The sequence below is a fragment of the Protopterus annectens genome, chromosome 7.part0, assembly GCF_019279795.1.
Source record: "Protopterus annectens isolate FY-2018-M chromosome 7.part0, PAN1.0, whole genome shotgun sequence".
NCBI classification, from domain to species: domain Eukaryota; kingdom Metazoa; phylum Chordata; order Ceratodontiformes; family Protopteridae; genus Protopterus; species Protopterus annectens.
This window is the reverse complement of record NC_056739.1, coordinates 811,131,212-811,150,465: the sequence shown is the minus strand read 5'-3', so window position 1 is coordinate 811,150,465 and position 19,254 is coordinate 811,131,212. Positions and strand designations below refer to the sequence as shown.

The window sequence follows — 19,254 nt, the reverse complement described above, 5'->3', positions numbered from 1 at the left end:
GTTTCTGAATGACTTTTGGAATTAGGGGAAAGGGGGGAAATGCATAAAGGAGTCCCTGAGGCCAGTCATGGACTAGAGCGTCCCTAAGTGTCTGACCTGGAGGAGGAATAAGGGAGAAGTAGCTGCTACATTTGTTGTTGAAGGGAGAGGGAAAGAGGTCACAGCAAGGCTGGCCCCATTTGCGGAAAAAAGATCTACAATTTCCTGTTTCACAGACCACTTGTGAGGCATGAGGATAGCCCTGCTGAGCCTGACCACTATTATGTTGGATGTCCCAGGGATATGTGTTGCTGTCAGAAAACGTTGGGAGGAAATTAGAAGTTATATACTTACCATAACGTTCCATCTGAGTAGGTGTATTCATTTGTCTGCAACCTGTGGGTATGGATCCGATATCGGATCCGAACCGGCATGGTTTATCCAGCTATGGATCCGAGCTCCTAGCTCCTCCCCTCACCCATAATGCCCTGCTCTCCCTACATGACCTCAGATCGAGTTTGCCCTGTATCAAAATACCCTAATCAAAGGGTAACACATTCTAGGATAGCCCTGCTGAGCCTGACCACTATTATGTTGGATGTCCCAGGGATATGTGTTGCTGTCAGAAAACGTTGGGAGGAAATTAGAAGTTATATACTTACCATAACGTTCCATCTGAGTAGGTGTATTCATTTGTCTGCAACCTGTGGGTATGGATCCGATATCGGATCCGAACCGGCATGGTTTATCCAGCTATGGATCCGAGCTCCTAGCTCCTCCCCTCACCCATAATGCCCTGCTCTCCCTACATGACCTCAGATCGAGTTTGCCCTGTATCAAAATACCCTAATCAAAGGGTAACACATTCTATGCAGGAAACTGACAAGGCCAGGGGGATAGGAGGGCGAGATGGTTGCAGACAAATGAATACACCTACTCAGATGGAACGTTATGGTAAGTACATAACTTCTAAATCTGAAGTAGGAGATTCATTTGTCAGCAACCTGTGGGACAGAGTCCCCAGCTACCTGAATCTTGGGCGGCCATCATGGAAGGATATTCCGGAGCAACACGGAGCCAAAGGATGCTCTACCTCTAGACGTGATAACCAGCTTGTAATGAGAAATAAAAGTATGAGATGAAGCCCAAGTGGCCGCTGAACAAATGTCATCCAGAGGAATCCTAGCCTTAAAGGCTGCTGAGGTAGAAACAGACCGGGTTGAATGAGCATGGACTCCGTCCGGTGCGGGCCTCCCAAAAGCTTGGTAAGCTAAAAGAATACACTGGGAAATCCAACGTGACAAGGAGACTTTGGAAATTTGTTTACCCAGACTGAATTTGACAAAGGAAATGAACAACTGGTCGGATTGCCTGTGACCAGCTGTCCTGTTAAGGTAAAAACGAAGCTGCCTGTGAACCTCCAATGAATGCAGCTTGTACTCACCTTTGTTCTGATAATTAGGAAAGAAAACGGGGAGGTTGATGGACTGATTAATGTTTGCTTCCGAAGCTACCTTAGGAAGAAATGAGGGATTGATCCTGAGGTACAAACGAGGGATTGATCCTGAGGTACACACAGTCCGGATGGAAGATCAAGTAAGGCGGCTTCATGGAAAGGGCTTGAAGTTCCGAAACTCTTTTGGCTGAAGTAATGGCTACTAAAAATGCAGTCTTAAGAGATAAGAATTTTAGATCTACTGTGGCCGCAGGCTCGAAGGGGGGAGCAGTCAAGGCCTGAAGAACCAAGGAAAGATCCCATGGTGGAACCGCCTGCTTGACAGGGGGTCTAAGCAGAAAGGTGCCTTTTAGGAAGATTTTACATAGTTTGGCACATAAGAGGCCCAGAGTCATGACCAACATGATAATGAGAAATGGCCACTAGCTGAACTTTGACCGTGGAACTACAGGCGTCATCATTAAAAAGAGTGGTAAGGAAGTCTAGCACCAAAGGAAGGGGAACCATGAAGGGATCTAGACCCTGCCGCTCCGCCCAAATGGAGAATCGCTTCCATTTACTGTGGTAAATTTTTCTGGTAGAGGGTTTATGTGCCGCTACCAGAATGGCCTTAACGGGAGACGAGATACCGGGAGTCCTGATTAGGAGTGGAACTGGAGCAGCCAAGCAGTCAGCTTCAGGTTGTCCAGGTTCGGAGTTGGTAGGTTCGATGGGTGTGATATCAGATCTGGAATGGGATCAAGAATCCAAGGTGGATTCACTGAGTGAGACCTTAGGTAAGGGAACCAGATCTGCCGAGGCCAGAATGGGGCTATGAGGATCATTCTGCACCCCAACCGAGAGGCTTTCTGAAGAACCTGGAGCATCAGAGGCAAAGGGGGGTATGCGTAAAGAAGACCGGGAGGCCAAGCATGCACCAGAGCGTCTCTCGGGGAATCCCCTGGAGGAGGGATTAGAGCGAAAAAACTGTTGCACTTGGTGTTTAAGGGAGAAGCAAAGAGATCGCAACAAGGAGTTCCCCACTGTGCGAAGATACGTTTCGCTACTTGAGCATTGAGAGACCACTCGTACGGGGAGAGAATGGTGCGACTGAGCTTGTCCGCAAGGATGTTGGACCGACCCGGAATATGCATTGCGATGAGAAAGCGGTTGGTGGAGATCGCCCATTCCCACACTCTCATGGCTTCTCGACATAAAGGGTAAGACCTGGTTCCCCCGTTTGTTGATGTACCAGACCACCGACATGTTGTCTGACTGAATCGCAATTGTTCCCAGGGGAAGAAAGGCATGAAGTGCTTGCAACGCCAAGAGCACCGCTCTCATCTCCAGAACACTGATATGCAGGGAGGTCTCTGAGTCGTTCCACGTGCCTTGGACCGTCCGGCCCGCAAAATGCCCCCCCCCACCTGAGGCGGGAGGCGTCCGTGGTCACTGTGGCGAGAGGGGGAGATGCACAAAAGGGGCGGCCTCCGTGGAGATCCTGGGAATGGAGCCACCACAAGAGAGACCACTTGCAAGCCTTGCTGATTGCAATGGGATGATGCAGGGGGAGAGAAAGATATGACCATTGTACTTGAAGTGTCCACTGAAGAACCCGCATGTTCAACCGGGCGAGTGGAAGAAGAGAAATCGCTGCTGCCATAGACCCTAGTGCCCTCAGGACCAATTCCGCCGGAACTGAGCTGGAGTGGAGGATGGCGCGCACCTGGAGTCGCAGATTCCGAACTCTGTCGGTTGTGAGAAAGGCTCTTAACTTCCTCGTGTCTAACCTGGCACCTATGAATTCTATCAACTGAGTAGGGGCCAGGTTGGACTTTCCTACGTTTATCGTGATGCCTAGGCAGGGAGCTAGATGAAGAAAGGAGTCTCTTGCCAAGGATAGCAGATGCCTTGTTGGGGCGGTGAGAAGCCAGTCGTCCAGGTACGGAAAGACCTGCACCCCCTGAAGCCTCAGGTGGGCCGCAACCACTGCTAACACTTTGGTGAACACCCTGGGGGCTGTGGTGAGACCAAAGGGAAGGACTCTGAACTGGTAGTGACTGGCTCCCAGCCGGAAGCGAAGAAACCTCCTGGATCGTCTTTCCATTAGTATGTGGTAGTACGCATGCTTGAGGTCTATAGAGCACATCCAGTGATTCTCTCCCAGAAGGGGGAGGATGGACTGCAAAGTGACCATCCGGAACTTCTCCTTGGGAACTGCCAGGTTTAATAGGGACAGGTCTAAAATTGGTCTTAGGTCCCCCGTCTTTTTTGGCACTAAAAAGAACCTGGAGTAGAACCCTGATCCGATCTGGTCTGGGGGGACGGGCTGGATGGCTCTTTTCCTCAGCAGATGGCCAATTTCTGCTGAAGCGGCCTCCCACTGATCTGGTGGAACGTCGGGGAGGGATTTTAGCTTTGGGACATGACGAAAAGGGATTTTGTATCCTCTGGATATAATGCGGAGGACCCAGCAGTCTGATGTTATGGACTCCCATGCCGCTAGGTGCTCCGAAAAACGTCCCCCGACTGCCTCCAGAGTGGAGCAGTCGGGCAACCCCTCAGGGTTGCTGCGCGGACTGTTCAGAGAAAGGTTCTCTGGACCCGAAATTCCTGGGAGCCCCTCTGCCTCTGGGGCGGCGTCCTCCCTGTCCTCCTCTGCCATGGAAGGACTGGTTGTCCGGAGCGGGTTGAGATTGCTGTGACTTCCGGAACCACATCTTCTTCTGGCCCTTTTGGTTCCTAGAGTAGGACCTCTGGGGCACAGAGAAGAGGACTCCGACGGCAGACAGCGTCTTCCCGTCCTTCTCGCTCTGGACCAAGGTGGCATGAACCGTCTTGCCAAAAAGGGCAGAACCATCAAAGGGGGCGTTCGCGAAAGACGCCTTGAAGGGCTCAGTGAAATCGCAATGGCGGAGCCAGGCCTGGCGTCTGGTGACTAGGCCTACTCCTGCAGCTCTAACGGCTCCCTCAGTAGCATGGGAAAGCAACCGCATAGAGGTATTTGTCACGGACCGAAGAGTGGCCATACGGGTGGAGTGCAAAAGTTTGTCCTCCTCCGACATGGACTCTGGGGGGGATGAAGCGTATTCTTTGATAACATCGCGCTGCATCCTAATAACATGTGCCAGATAGTTGAGCGCCCTCACTGAGAAGGTCGCTGAACTAAACATTCGCTTTCCCAAGCGGTCCATCATCCGAGACTCCTTGGTCGGAGGGTGGACTGAGGGACTCTCCTGGGTGAGTTCCCTCTTGATGGCTGCTGCCGTCAACATGGCATCTACCGGAGGTCCCTTACTCCAGTGGGCACGGTCAGCAGGGGGGCTGAGAATCCTGTCTGGCCTTTTGGGGATTGGCTCCACGGTGTCCGGTTCCTTCCACGCCCTGGTGGTAATAAGGTCCACCAGGGGGTCGGCAGGAGGGGACACCCAAGATGTAGACGGGCCCGCTTCGAATGCCTCCAAGAACACGGACTCGTCCGAGGAAGACTTTGGGGCAGACCACCCACCTCTTATACGAAGCATTTCCATGATGTCTCCAAAGGAGGCATCCTCGGGGGGGTGATCTTGGGGAGCCTTCCCCTTCCTCCAAGTCCGTGTCTTCAGTTAAAGACTTGGGGGAGTCTATGTGCCTCCTTTTACACGTGTGCTTGCGAGGTGCTTCCTCGGGGGGGCTGTCTGAGGAGCCCACGCAAGCAGTGTCTAGTTCCGCAGGAACTGCTTGGGGCATTGAAACGGGCTGTCCCAGTGGCCGGGTGATGGAAGCCCTACCCAGAGCAGATGGAGTGCGGGACGGAGCCGAAGCAAGTGCCGTGGGTCCAGAAGCCCTCAACAGAGCCCTCTCCACTACATCAAAAGCCGAAGGGGAGCCGGCCTCGACCAAAGAATCTGACAGTCGGCTCCCCCTCGGATCCGAGGAGTGGATCGGAGCCGGCGCCGAGCCCTTCGGATCCGAGGGACCAGTGCGCTCCGACACGGACGGCGCCGAAGGCACACTGAGTCCCTCGGATCCAAAACTCGGGCCAAGGCTCCAAGAGGTCGGATCCGACACACTCGAGGGCAGGGTCGGATCCGAAGTAGCCAGTACTATCGGAGCCGACCCACCCCTGGCTCCAAAGCTGCCCGGCTCCGAGCGCTCCGAACCCGGGTAGTGGGTTGGAGAAGGAGCTATGGGCTTGAAAAAAGGGGTCGAGCTCCCCCCCCAAGGGGGGGGGGGCAGGAGCACTCCCATCTGCATCTGGGCCTGGATGAACCTTCGCATCATCCGGTCCAGATCGGCGTCAGAAAGACTATAGGTCGACCTCGAAGAGGCTACTGAGGTAGGCCTTGAATACCGCCTCGATAGCCTCAAAACAGGTAGGGTCTCCTCCTCCTCAGGTCCCGGTGAAAAGGTTGGGGACCGGAGCTGAGGGGGAGGAGAACCAGCAGCTAGAGAGGCCGGAGGAGAAGCCCGCTTAGCCGGCGGGGCCGAGACGGAGGTCTCGGCCCGCCGCTTGTGGTGCTTCTCTCTCCGGTCATTCTTCCTAGCATCCCTGTCCTTCGAACCTGTAGACGGAGTTTGAGTCCCGGGAGGAGGAGCGGGAGCAGGTAGGGCAGGTACCGCAGGAGCGGTAACTACCAGTGTGGCGGAGGCCGAAGCCTAGTCCGGGGGTAAAAGTCCCGCCAAGACCAGCTTCGACCTCCGCTCCTTCAATGCCCTGCGGTTGAACCCTGCACAGATTGAACACCCAGAAGTGAGGTGTTCAACCCCAAGGCATCGAACGTACCGAGTGTGGCCATCCGCACGGGACAGCTTATGGCCACACTCGGAGCACTTCGAAAATATCGCCTTAGGGGCCTCAGACATATTTTTTTTTTAACAAAAGAAAATTAACAAGTTAAAAATTAACAAGTTAACAACACAGTAAAGGCCCCAAAGAAACCACGCACACACTACGCTACCAGCGAGGGGAGGGAATTACAAAAAATTAAGTAATTTAACCAAAAATAGTTTAAATGGATGGGAAACCTAAAACTTTCACACAAAGGGACTATTTTTAAACCAAAAAACCCTTAGTAAATATACTAAATTTTCACTTAGCTGAAGGAGCTCAAAGATCAAGCTGTCACCATGAACGCAGCAAACTAGATCTGAGGTCATGTAGGGAGAGCAGGGCATTATGGGTGAGGGGAGGAGCTAAAAGCTCGGATCCATAGCTGGATAAACCATGCCGGTTCGGATCCGATATCAGCTCCATACCCACAGGTTGCTATCAAATGAATCTCCTACTTCAGATTTGTCCATTGCCACAGTCTGAGGGCCTCTCGGCACAAGGGGTAAGACCTGGTTCTGCCCTGTTTGTTGATGTACCAAACCACTGACATATTGTTCGTCTGTATTGAAATAGTCCCGGCAGGGAGAAAGTCTTGAAGAGCTTGCTATGCTAAGAGCAGCGCTGTCTTCTCCAGGACATTCATGTGCACGTGTTACTCGTGAGGTTGCCAAGTGCCTTGGAATGTCTTCCCTAGATAATGCCCCCCCCCCCATCAGGGAAGTGTCCGTGGTCACTGTGGCGACCAGATGGGGTTCCATAAAAAGTCTGCCCTGAGTAACTAGTGGGCAGACCATCCACCAGGAAAGGTGTCTTTTGCAAGATTCTGTAATTAGCATCATGTGAGACATGGGTAATTCCTGGAAGGACCATTGTGTGAAAAGAAGCCACTGAAGGATTCTCATGTGAAAGCGTGCTAAGGGACCTAGAAGAATGGCTGCTGCCATGGACCCTAGAGCTTGAAGAACATATTTGACTTGAATTCTTTTGCTCCTCAGGAGAAGTGACACCAGTTTTCGAATAATGGAAACTCTTTCCTGAGGCAATTTTACAATCATTTTTCTTGTGTTTAGCTCTGCTGCTATGTATGCAATAGATTGACAGGGCAATAAGGCAGATTTTTCGAAGTTTATTGTGATGACTAGTTGAGCACAGGAATGGATGGTGTAATCTCGTGCCTCTATAAGTTGCTGCTTGGTGGTAGCAATGAGGATCCAGTTGTCCAAATAAGGAAACACCTGGAATCCTAGACATCTCAGGTGAGCCGTGACTACTGCCATGCATGTCGTGAACACCCTGGAGGCTGTGGTGAGACCAAAGGGCAGAGCTCTGAATTGGGAGTGACTGGCCCCTAGCCAGAATTGTAGAAATCTCCTGGACCGTCTGTCCATTTTTATATGATAGTACGCGTCTTGAAGATTTATGGAGCACATTCAATTGTCCTGACCCAGAAAGGGGAGAATGGACTGCAGTGTTACCATCCAGAACTTTTCTTTTTGTACAGATTTGTTTAACCTGCTGAGATCCAGAATTGGTCTCCAGTCCCCTGTCTTTTTGGGCACTAAAGAGAATCTTGAGTAAGTTCAGGATCCTACTTGGTCTGCAGGGACGTCCTGGATGGCTCTTTCTTCTAGCAGTCTTGAAGCTTCTGTGACTGCCTGATCCCTTAGACTGGGTGGAACATCTGGGTTGGATTTTTTTTTAAACAATTGGGGGTTGATGGAAGGGAATTTTATAACCTCTGGATATAATGGATAGTACCCATTTGTCTTTTGTAATATTTTGCCAGGCAATTGGGTACAATGAAAGCCTTCCCCCAACTGCCTCCAGAGTTGAGCAGTGGGACACCCCTTCAGGGATGTTGATAGGGTTTGGAAGAGAACGTATCTCTGTCACCCGGGTTTTGCGGACCCCCTCTGCTACAAGGGAGGCGTCTGCCATTGTTATTGTTTCCCCCTCTGCCCCTAGGAGAAAAATCACCATGTGTATCAGGCAAGGGCCCCTGGGATTTTCAAAACCACATCTTTCCACCCTTCTGACCCTTTGGGTATGGTCTGGTAGGAGTGGAAAACAGACTCCGACATCAGAGAGCATCTTGCCTTCCTGCTGGCACCTGGTAAGCATGTCTTTCACCTGAGGCCCAAAGAGAGAGGAGCCATCAAAGTGGGTATTGATAAATGACACTCTGAAAGGTTCTACAAACTGACACAGCCGCAGTCAAAAATGTCTCCTAAGAGCCACTCCTGTACCTGCAGCTCTACTTGCTTCATGAGCTGCCTATGAAATAAGCCTCATGGAGGAGTTGGCTATTGAATTAAGAGTCACCAGCTGGGTAGCTATCTTGGCTGAAGCTCTCTCAACTGTGGGATCTTGAAGGGTATCTCCAAGCTCTTTTAGGAGATCCCTCTGAAGCCTAGTAAAATGGGAAAGATAGTTCAGGGACCTAAGGGAGAAGGTTGCTGATGAAAACATTCGCTTCCCATATCTGTCCATTGTACGAGAGTCTTTATTCAGTGGATGGACAGATGAGGAGGTTTCAACTAACTCTCTCTTTGTGGCTGCTGCTACCACCATGGCATCAATTGGGACACCTTTGGTCAATAATTGTTTGTCTTGGGGAGCTGTGATGAATTTATTGGGTCTCCACGGGACAGGTTCCATGGAGTCTGGAGCTGACCAAGCCTTTCAAGACACTACAGACATGAGTGGATCAAAGGGCAGAGACACCCAGGAGGTGGAAGGCCGGGAATTAAATGCGTGCAGGTATATAGACTCATCCTCGGAGGGGGTTAGGGAAGTCCAGCTACGCCTCTGCCTGAGAATCTCAAGGATGTCCGAAAAGGAAACATCTTCAGAGGGGGACCTTGGGGACCCCTCCGATTCATCCAGGTCTGTATCTGAGGTGACAGACTCAAGGGAGTCTAGGTGCTTCCTCTTGCACTTTTTCTTCCAGAAAGCCTGTTCAGAATGCTCTGGGGAGGTTTCAGAAGAAGAAGGTTCACCCAATGGGTTGTCCTGGGGCATAGGTTCCCTACACTTTGGGGCTGGAGGAGGTTATCACAGGCACCGAGTGGGACGGAGCCAATGGAACCGATAGTGGGGCCGTCTGTGGGGACAGCACTCTCCGCATGACCTCGAAGGCATCACGGTCTCGACACAAGGAGGGCTCCAGCTCCAAAAGAGACAGGAATCCCACCCTGCGCTGAGGGCGATGGCTCCGAGGCCAATGTGGGAGCTGAGCTCAACTGAGCCGAAGCTCCGAGAGGGAGAGCAGGGTCGGACAGGGTCCGATGCCACTTCCCCCCTTGGAGCCGACAAGAGAGCTTGGGTGCCCAGATACCTCGATGGGAGGAAGAACCGAGGTAATCGGAGGCAATGTCGGAGCCAAAGAGGCTGTCATCTGAGCCGAAGGAACTACTATCGGAGCATCCACGGACTCCGGCTCCGAACTAAGCATAGTCAGAAGAGGAATCGAAATCGAAGTGGATGGAGCCAAAGCCTGTTGAGGCAGGCTCAAAAGCATTTTAGCAAGGGCCTGTGACTTCAGCAACCTACTGACCACTCTCTCCACATCCTGATCCGATAACCTCGAGGATCGAGAGGAGTGGGAAGATGAGCGATGACAGGTCTTGCTTTGAAGTAAGGGCGATTTTGGCACTGAGCGAATCAGCTCCAATGAAGGAAATCTAGCTGGTTTCTGGCTCCAAGATGTCTCCGAAGTAACAGTTGGAGCCAACGGAGGGGTAGTCTTGTTAGTGCCAAATGGCACCGGCACACTTGGTTTGTCAAGCTCACAGGTCGGTTCTGAACATGGAGCCAATGGCTTGACTGGTTTTGAAGGTTTCGCTGGCTGAGATGATTTAGCCAGACAATCCTGTTTTAACAATCCATGGAGGATAAACTTGTTTTTCCGCTCCTGCAGGACCCTTGGACTAAAGGCACGACAAATAGCACAAGAGTCCTGCAGGTGCAGAGCCCCCAAGCAGTAAACACAACTAGTGTGCCCATCTGTCAGAGACATCTTCTGACAGCATGAGTCACACATTTTAAAACCAGAGGTTTTAACTTCCTTAGACATTTTACAATAAAAGACAACCACAATAATAAACTAAAAATTAATAAAGACCTTAAAGGAGAGCCTCTAACTTAAACGGCTGTCCTTAAGGGGGGGGGGACTCTCTAAGTTAAACGAGTTCAGGGAATAACAGAAGGCCTAGCGACTAAGGGGCAACGGCCAACACAGCACAAAAAAAAAACACTAGGACAAGATAAGGGGTTTACAATAAAAGAAACTTACAAACTAGTATAAGAGAGAAAATATATCTCAAAGTTTAAACACAATATTTGAATTTAATAGAGAAAAAAGTTATACTAAGCCTGAGCCAATATTGATCGCAACCTCACAGCTAACGCGGCAAACGAGATATGGGTAGCTGATGCTGCGCATTCTGGGATAAGGGGTAGCCTCGAGCCAGTAAAGAGCTCTCGAGCTATAGTAAGTGGTTGAATCAGAGTTGAGGATCGGCTCCGAACCCATCCTGCAAGAACGAAGGCGAGATTGGACAACTTAACATCACTTATTTTGTTTCTTCCTCAGTTCCTTCTCCACATAGTAGAGACTTCCATTCTTTTTCCTGCCTTATAGAATTGTTATCGTGCTTTTACAAACTTCCCAGTAAACTATACTACACCCCAGGCAACAAACTGTCAAAATGGATAAAAAAAAAAAAATTAATTAAAGATTAGCATTTTTCTCATATATTATGTAATTGCTACTGCTGTTGCAAATATATTAAACTTTATAGAGCTCTGTAAAGAAGAAAAAGGAAGGAAAAGGCTAGAAAAACAGAATGAAGACTCAAGAACTCTGCAAAAGAGCCACAACAAGATGAAGAAAACAAGAAGGAAAAAAAAACTAAACAAGCAGAATAAAAGATCCAAGGGCCACAATACAATATATACTTAATTCAGGTGCTTGGAATTGTATGATTCCAGTACCTTAAAATGGGTAATTTAATTTAATTTATTTATTACAAATTGTTAATGGATGAATGGGCTGCTCTAATGTCCCTTTTCAGTCTTGACTCAAGCTCTAGAAGAGCATCTATACAATACCGAAGACAATAGCACTAAACAATATACCGTCAAAAGAAAAAAAAAAAAAAAAAAGAGTTAAACAGTAAATAATATCTGGTACAATCCATAGAGCAGAGGGAGTAAAACACCATACATACACACATAAAACAATTTGCTAAATATGAATTATGCCATTTTGCCAAAAGCTAATTCACTGAAAATGAGTTATCTATTTACCGTAGCGATACAGCTAGTTGATCCTTCTCCATAAACAGTAATAATGAGGACTGGTTGCCACAAGCTCATCCTTCCTTGACAGATCATAAAACTACTGACAAGCTTGAGCTCCTCCCTTATTTCCATAATATTCTTGCTTTGTTCTACTGCTACTAGATCGAGTTAGACAACTGTGAATACAAAGCAAACACTATCTTTCTAAATCAGATACACTAATAAGTAAAAACTTACAACTCCCTAGTGAGAGTAGAAGACTAGAATACATTGTAAAAAATGTAGCATATTTGTCCTATACAAATAAGAAGGCAGCTGTATAAACAAGTACTGAGGCCTCTTACTATCCTTTAGGCTTATATTAAGGTACACTTTGAGTTGTGGAAGGAGGGTGGCTATATTATAGGGTATGGACAAGGATCTTTTATCTGCTTTGATCCAGTCCATACATTGTAATAGTGAGGACAGTCTAATGACAAGATACCTTGCAGAACAGTAGCTCTGTAAGAAGCTCTTGCTCTGGATGTAACATCCAATTTGTAATGCTTAGCAAAGGTATGCAAGGAAGTCCAGGCTGCTGCACCACTTTCATCCAATGACAAATTCCTAATGAAGGCTGAAGATGTAGCTACTGCCCTTGTGGGATGAGCAGTTGGTTTTGTTTATAAATCTCATACTGAAATAATAAAAGAAGAAATACAGTCAGACAGTCACTTGAACAGGGTAATCTTCAACACTTTATTTTCAAGTCTGTTTCATGCAAATGGTTCTGACTTATGTCCTAGTGTGATCCAGACAGAAACTTAGTTTTTTATGGAAATATAAGCAGTACAGTTTGCATTTATCTATGTTTATATACTACAGAAGAATGCAGAAACCAAATGCTACTTTAGGCATTAAGGCTGGATTAGTTCAGAGAACTACTCTACTGTTATAAAAAAATATGTACTGAGGCTTTCAGGAGACAGCATGAAGCTAAGAGATTCAGTTAGTTGATAATAACCCTCTTGTTCCCTTTTTTTACACATGGGGTTGGGGGTGTCACATCAAGAGTGACAATCATGGGCCAATGTTTAATGAGCCAGTGTGGAAATAAAAACTAAAAAATATTTTCCAAGAAAGAAGAAATCTGCCCTTGATGTTGCTTCCAAGGAGGATAAAGCCAATATTTCCACCATGGATTTCAAATACCAAGCACACGTTGGATCTCTGCATGAGGGTCCGGAAAAATTACTCCTTTTAAACATGTCTTACTTACTAACATGCAATAGATGAGCAACTATAACCTTGATGGTAAGCAGAAATAACAAATCAATTTTAATTGTAGAAAAACTGGAGCCTTTGTCAAAGATTTCAAATAATAATAGCAGAACTAAAAACAGGAGCTATTAACAGGTCCAAACCCTATTGCATTGCCCAGAGTATCAATGTATGGCACTTTTTTCATAAGTCCTCCTAACTGAAGGTTTCTGGGATGCTAATAGCAAATGGTGGGAGAGTTTGCTGAGTCTCTGCAGCAGCTTAGCTAGGGTAGTGTGAGGGGAGCAGTCACCTAAAGTGTTACTGGGTATGACTGGCAGAAGCCAGTTTTTCTTTGTTGTATTAATTACCAGCATTTAAATACCAGTATTTGCTACAGAACTAAAGCTCTTTAGCACCCTGCATATGGCAGGCACTTACGAATTAACTGTAGCAGCTGCTTGCTAGAAATATCTAGCAGTTTCCAACAGTCTAAAAAAGTGAAGTGTTTCTTTTTTTTTTTTTGGCTCTTTAACTCACTGCCTCCAATACAGCTCTTCTGAGTGTGTACTTTTAACACGCAGTGGGTGTGGCTTAAGCCTTTAAAAAATTAAGCTATCACCTTACAGTTCAAACAAATATTCATATCTCTGGAACTATAACTGTTACTAGAAAACTGTAAATGGCAAACTACTCAGGATAAAATAATCTTTACATTAGTGGCATCCATTCAGTTAATTGCTTTAGACTGGATTTTAGACGCTAAAATAAAAGCAGTGAATATTAATTTTGTCATGTGGTATAAACAGCTTATGATATCTTAGTAACCATGCAATCAAGACACATATTGCCAGCAGCAATTTCTTCATACAGATGTGAGCTTTCATATGAGGCTACACAGTTTTGTCTGTGTTACCTGAATGTTGAAATTTAGAGAAATATGGAAATTATTACAATACAAATAACCAGTATATAAATAATATTCAATGTTTTTTTAGCTGCTTTAGACAGAGATCAAATACTAATACAGTTATGCTTGCCATCATGCATGCTTTAATATGAAATCTTCTGATATCTTGTATATATCATGGTTTTGGAATTACCAATGCAAATATGAACAAGCAATATTTGACACCTAGAGGCGTCAGTAGGAGATAACTGAAGAAATGCCTGGAGGCACACTCGGCTGTAATAAGTTAAGACCAATCATTCTGCAGTACATTACTGGCATTTTGCTATAGAATTGAATAGCCTTCTTTTTTTCTGCTCTTTGACTTACAGTAAATTTGAGAGGGGTTGCCAGACTGGGGGACAGCCCTGTGCTCCAGAAGAGCTAGCTACATCTCTGGGTCTCTGGCCATCAAAGGCAATGGAAAAAACATGTGGTTAGCTTATAGTGTTTGTTGTCCAGGAGAGGCATGCCAGACAGATGAGACAGGAGTCTTGACTGATACTCCAGAATGAGAGGTCTACTTATGTGGTCAGAGCAAATCCAGGGAAACCATAAATATCAAGGTCAAATTTGGGCTATGAATGACCTTGGCCTTGCACAGTCTGACTTTCTGAATGAATTTCATCATAACAGGGAAAATAATGAAGACATATAGGAAAACTAGAGACAAATGAAGGACAAGAGTGTCCCTGGAAGTCCAAACCTATAGAGAGATTAAGGAAAAGAAGTTGCTGCATTTATCATTGAAAGGAGATACCAAGAAATCATGTGTGCTGTGGACATGCTTACAGACCACTCATGAGGCAAAAGGAAACACTTTCTCAGTTTATTTTCTAAATAGTTGGCTTGACCCAGGATGTGAATTGGTAGCCCATTCCCAAACCAAAACTACTTCTTGACAGAGAGGATAGCATATGGTTCCCCCAGCTTATTGATATATCACACAACTCCCATGCTGTCAGAGTAAGTGGCAATTGCTTCCTGAGGAAGATGGCCCTGGAAGGTCTGCAACACAAGGACTGACCTCATCTCAAGGATATTAATATTCAACTGAGCCTCTATTTGTATCTATGCTCCTTGGACCTCTTGTCCAAGGCAATGTTCCCCCACTCCCAAGGCAGATGCGTCCATAGTGACCATGACAGTGCAGAAAAGGGGAAGAAATGGCCCTTTCTATAACAGAATTGATGGCTGAAGCAACCAACAAAGGGGGTGTGGCAAGACTTGGAAATCCTAATTGTTTGAATCACTGGATCATGAATTTGTGACCAGTGCATATCTAATGTCCCTAAGGTCAAACATAAGCAAGGCAAGTATTTCCATGCCTGGATAAGAAACCCTTGTGAAGTGGCAGCTATAAGACAGTTGTGTGTAAAGGGTATGATTTTGATATCTTAATTACCCATAGTCTCAAATAGGTTGCTACTGGAAACCACGGATTTGGTAAACATTGGTGGAGTGTAGGGGTGTGGTGAATACAAAGAGCAGAAGGGCAAGGCTCTTAATTGGTTGTTACTGGCTCCTACCTGAATGTGGAGAAATCATCTGGACTCTTTTGTGATTTTTATGTGTCAGTAAACACACTGACAATCCAAAGAGCACACCAAGTCTCACTCTTGTAAACAATGATAGATGGCTTGCACAGTGACTATTCAGAGTGTTGTTTTGGAATGTATTGGTTTAGGTGACTGAGATCCAGAATAAGCCTAAGGTCCTTTGTTTTCTTGGGCGTCAAGAAAAACCTTGAGTAAACCCCATATTCTTTCTGGCCTGGTGAGACCTCTTGGACTGCCCTTTTGTTTAAAAGCTACTGATTTGTCAAACTGTTGCACACTTTTATCTGGTTGGAACATTTAGTAAGGGAAGAGATGATGGCAATGGGTCTCATGAAAAGGGAATTGAGTAGCTTTTGATTATAATCTCCCTGACTCAACTGTCCCACTTGACAGCTATCCATGTATCAGGATACTGTGAAATACAACCCCTGACTACCTTCAGAGACAGACACCCAGGCAGTCCTTTAGGGGTCTACTGTCTGTTCCAAGGTCAGGCTGTGGAACTCATATTTTTGTGGTCTATCTCTCTCTCTAGGATGGGAGCCATTAGAGGAACCTCCATGACCACAAATGTTTCTAACATTGTAGTGCCAGTACTGGGTCTATTGAGATTTTCTGAATCAAATGTTCTTTCATTCCCTTTTGATTCTTTGCAAATAATCGAGGAACTGAGAACATAGCTCCAACAGCAGTGAGCATTATTAACTTCTTGTTCACTTTCCTTTACTTTTTGTTCAAAATATTATGAAGCCTCATGGGGTGCATTTGCAAAGGTCACCCTGAAGTGTTCCACGAAACCTATGAGCTTCAGCCAGGCCTGACACTAAATAGCAATATCTAAACCAGCTTCTCTCATTGCCTTTTGTGACATTATGCTCTACATGCATGGAGAGTGTAGCTATGGTATTCATTGTAGCCTCTTACAATTCCCCTTGTTTATGTGTATCCTCCAGGTGGTAGATTTTTCAGGGTTTCTAGTGTCTTGCCATTTAGATACCTCTGAAATGTTATCATATGCATCAATCAATTCACTGATCTTACTGAAAAAGTACTACATGTATATACCCACTTTCCATGGCAACTGATGGTCCAGGAATCTCTGCCAGGTTGATGAACTGTCTGGGAATCCTCTGAGGCCTCTTTCTTGGAATTAGCCAACATGACAATAGGCTTCATAAGGGGTTCCTTAATCCAATGCTGCCTGTCCTGTGGGGAGGAGGTTGTCAAAGGGCTCTATCAGAATTTCTTTGTATTGGCTACATCAGATTCCCTTTGCACTTTCGGATAAACTAAATGTACCATCTTCTTGGGGGGATGGACCTCCCAAGCTATTGATGAGGTGGACTGGAAGGCCTCTTGTAAGATCTCTTACTCTTGGGAGGTGGGAGTCAGTGGGTCAGGATTTCCTGCAGCATCATTTCAAAGATTTCTCCAAACTCTGTGTTTTCTGGCTGTCTTCATGGAGTAAAGGGATAAAGCCTTATTTACAGCCCAGACAATCTGGGTTCAATTAGCAGCTTGGGCATCTGAGTCACTGACATGGATGGATAGGCTACGCCACTGGTGGTGGTGGGGGGTCATTTATTGCTAAAAGTAAAGCCCTGTTCTACCTCCACTGATAATCTCCAATCAGAATACCTTGAACTAGCTGCAGACACCATCACCTAGCCTGTAATTCCCTAATCAACAGATCTATTATGGAATTATATGTTATACTCCAATGGAAAAAGACATTTGTCATCCCTCTCCATAAAGTTGGGAATTATAAGTAAGTATATAACTTTCAACCCATTGCCATTCTTTCTCCACTATCCAAAATCCTAAATAAATGCATCCAGAAACAACTTCACCATCTTATCTAAAAATCACCTCTTAACTCCCACTAAGCATAACGTCCAGCCAGGCCATTGTACAGCCTCAGCTTTACTGGCCTTCATGGATACAGTAAACAGAGTAAGAGAGAAAAGTGAACAAGTCTCTACAATATTCCTTGACCTATCAAAAACTGTTGACACTGTATTCTACCCCACACTTTTGTAACAACTGTCATCCATTGGTCTATCAACCCACCACATTCAACCTTTTGATAGCTATTTATCCAATAAAAAGCAATCAGTGAAATGGCAAAATGCTCTCTCCCCATATCTGCCCAACAGCACCAGTATCCTATAAGTTTCAGTTCTTGGACCTTTCATTTTCAATACCTTCATCAATAATCTTCATACTTCCTCCTGTCAAGCTACTCTAATCCATACACTGATGACTCAATGCTTATCTGCGCTTCCAACAAATTATACAAAAAGCCTTTAATTCAGCCGACACCTAGCTTGATAATGCCCAAATTTGCCCCCCCCCCAAAAAAAAAAATAAAATAAAACAAGCTACTATTCTCCCCTAAAATCACCTGATCAGGACCAAAAACAATTTTATATTTTTTCTTTAATTAACACAGAAACAGTAGTAATCCCCAACATAAAACTTCTAGGAATGATAATGGGTAACAATGTCAAATTTGATTTGCAGATTCAACATAATATCAAAACAGCCCACCAAAATCTGGGAATGCGACAGAAGCATAAACATTTCCTTAATGCATCTACTAAAACCATCCTTGCTACTACATAACTACTTCCTTCACTCCTTTACGGATTCCCCCATCCTCACAAACCTAAAAAACCTCACTAAAAAAAAAAAAAAAACAAGATATGCTACACAAACTTCTTAAACTCACTAACAGCAAAATTCCAGACCCACCACTGCTCAGCATTCCAAATGTAAATTGCATTGAACCTACCAAGAACTGCAGCATGCTCTGCACTAAGCAACAATCTGCTTAGCTACCACCCTAACGAACCTCTCCACTCTGACGATAAACAACTCATCTCCATTTATAAACCAAAAAAATCTCCTGGACTGAACCTCTATTCCTACTCTGTTCGCAAAAACTGGAACACTGTCTTGCTACCCATCTGGGCCAACCCAAACCAGTATATTTTTAAACACACTTTAAAAGAATTCTTACCTAAATCCTGGATCTGCTCTTGTCATACTCCTGGCTAAAAGCACAACTTCAACAAGGGTTCCACTCCTGTCCTAAATATAACTACACTAACAGCTTCTTCTTCTTCCTAATCTTTCCCCTCACCCATATTTACTTTTGTAACTATTTCCTGTACTTTCCTTTCTCTGTCATCTTCCACCATGTAGCACATATATTTCCTTTCCTTGTTTAATACTTCACTGCATACTGACTTGTTTTTCCCTTTCATTCTTCCACTTATTTTATTCCTTACATCCTCTCTCCACATACACCCCTAACCCTATTACTTAAATATTATCAGTTTTTCCAGCATGTATTAAATTGTCTTTTAGCTTACTACTGTAGTTGGAGTAGACTGTATGCATAATGAATTTTGTAATCTCTGTTTTTTAAACACCTTTATTGAATTATCACTTGTGACTTAAGGACATTTACATTTATATGAAAGTAATTAAACCATATTTATTTAACAAGTTCACATTTACAAAAATTATACATCACATATAATGTTATATATCAAATAATGAAAACAACATTACATAAATTGTTCAATTCCTGCCTTCTCTTAACCTCATATAATTCCCACAAGTTCCATTTTTTCCTATGTAATTTGCACCTACCCTTTTCTAAAGATCCAGCTTCCTGTTCTTTTATCCCTGTTACAATATTCACTACTTCAAGTATAGCTGGTTTGGATTTTGGTTTCTATTTTCTAGTAATTGCTTTTTGGCAGCCAACAAAATAAAACTTAAAGTCTTACTAAGTTAAGGCAATTCAGATCCTGTAACACATCTCAAAAAATGATTTCTTTTGTTACCCACATATGCTTGCCCAGTATTCCTGACAGAGTACTATCAAGGGAATTTCTAAAGTCTGCCAACTCATTACACTTTGCGAACATATGCTCGCAGGTACCTCTTTCTTCCCCATTACACC

The 19,254-nt window shown here is 45.3% G+C and overlaps 1 protein-coding gene across 1 annotated transcript in view; it reads right to left on the bottom strand.

Annotated features, from left to right (window-relative positions):
* Positions 1 to 19,254, bottom strand: part of ZCWPW1 (zinc finger CW-type and PWWP domain containing 1) — a 2,385,176-nt gene that overhangs the window by 159,317 nt on the left and 2,206,605 nt on the right. The gene's annotated exons all lie outside the window — the stretch shown is intronic.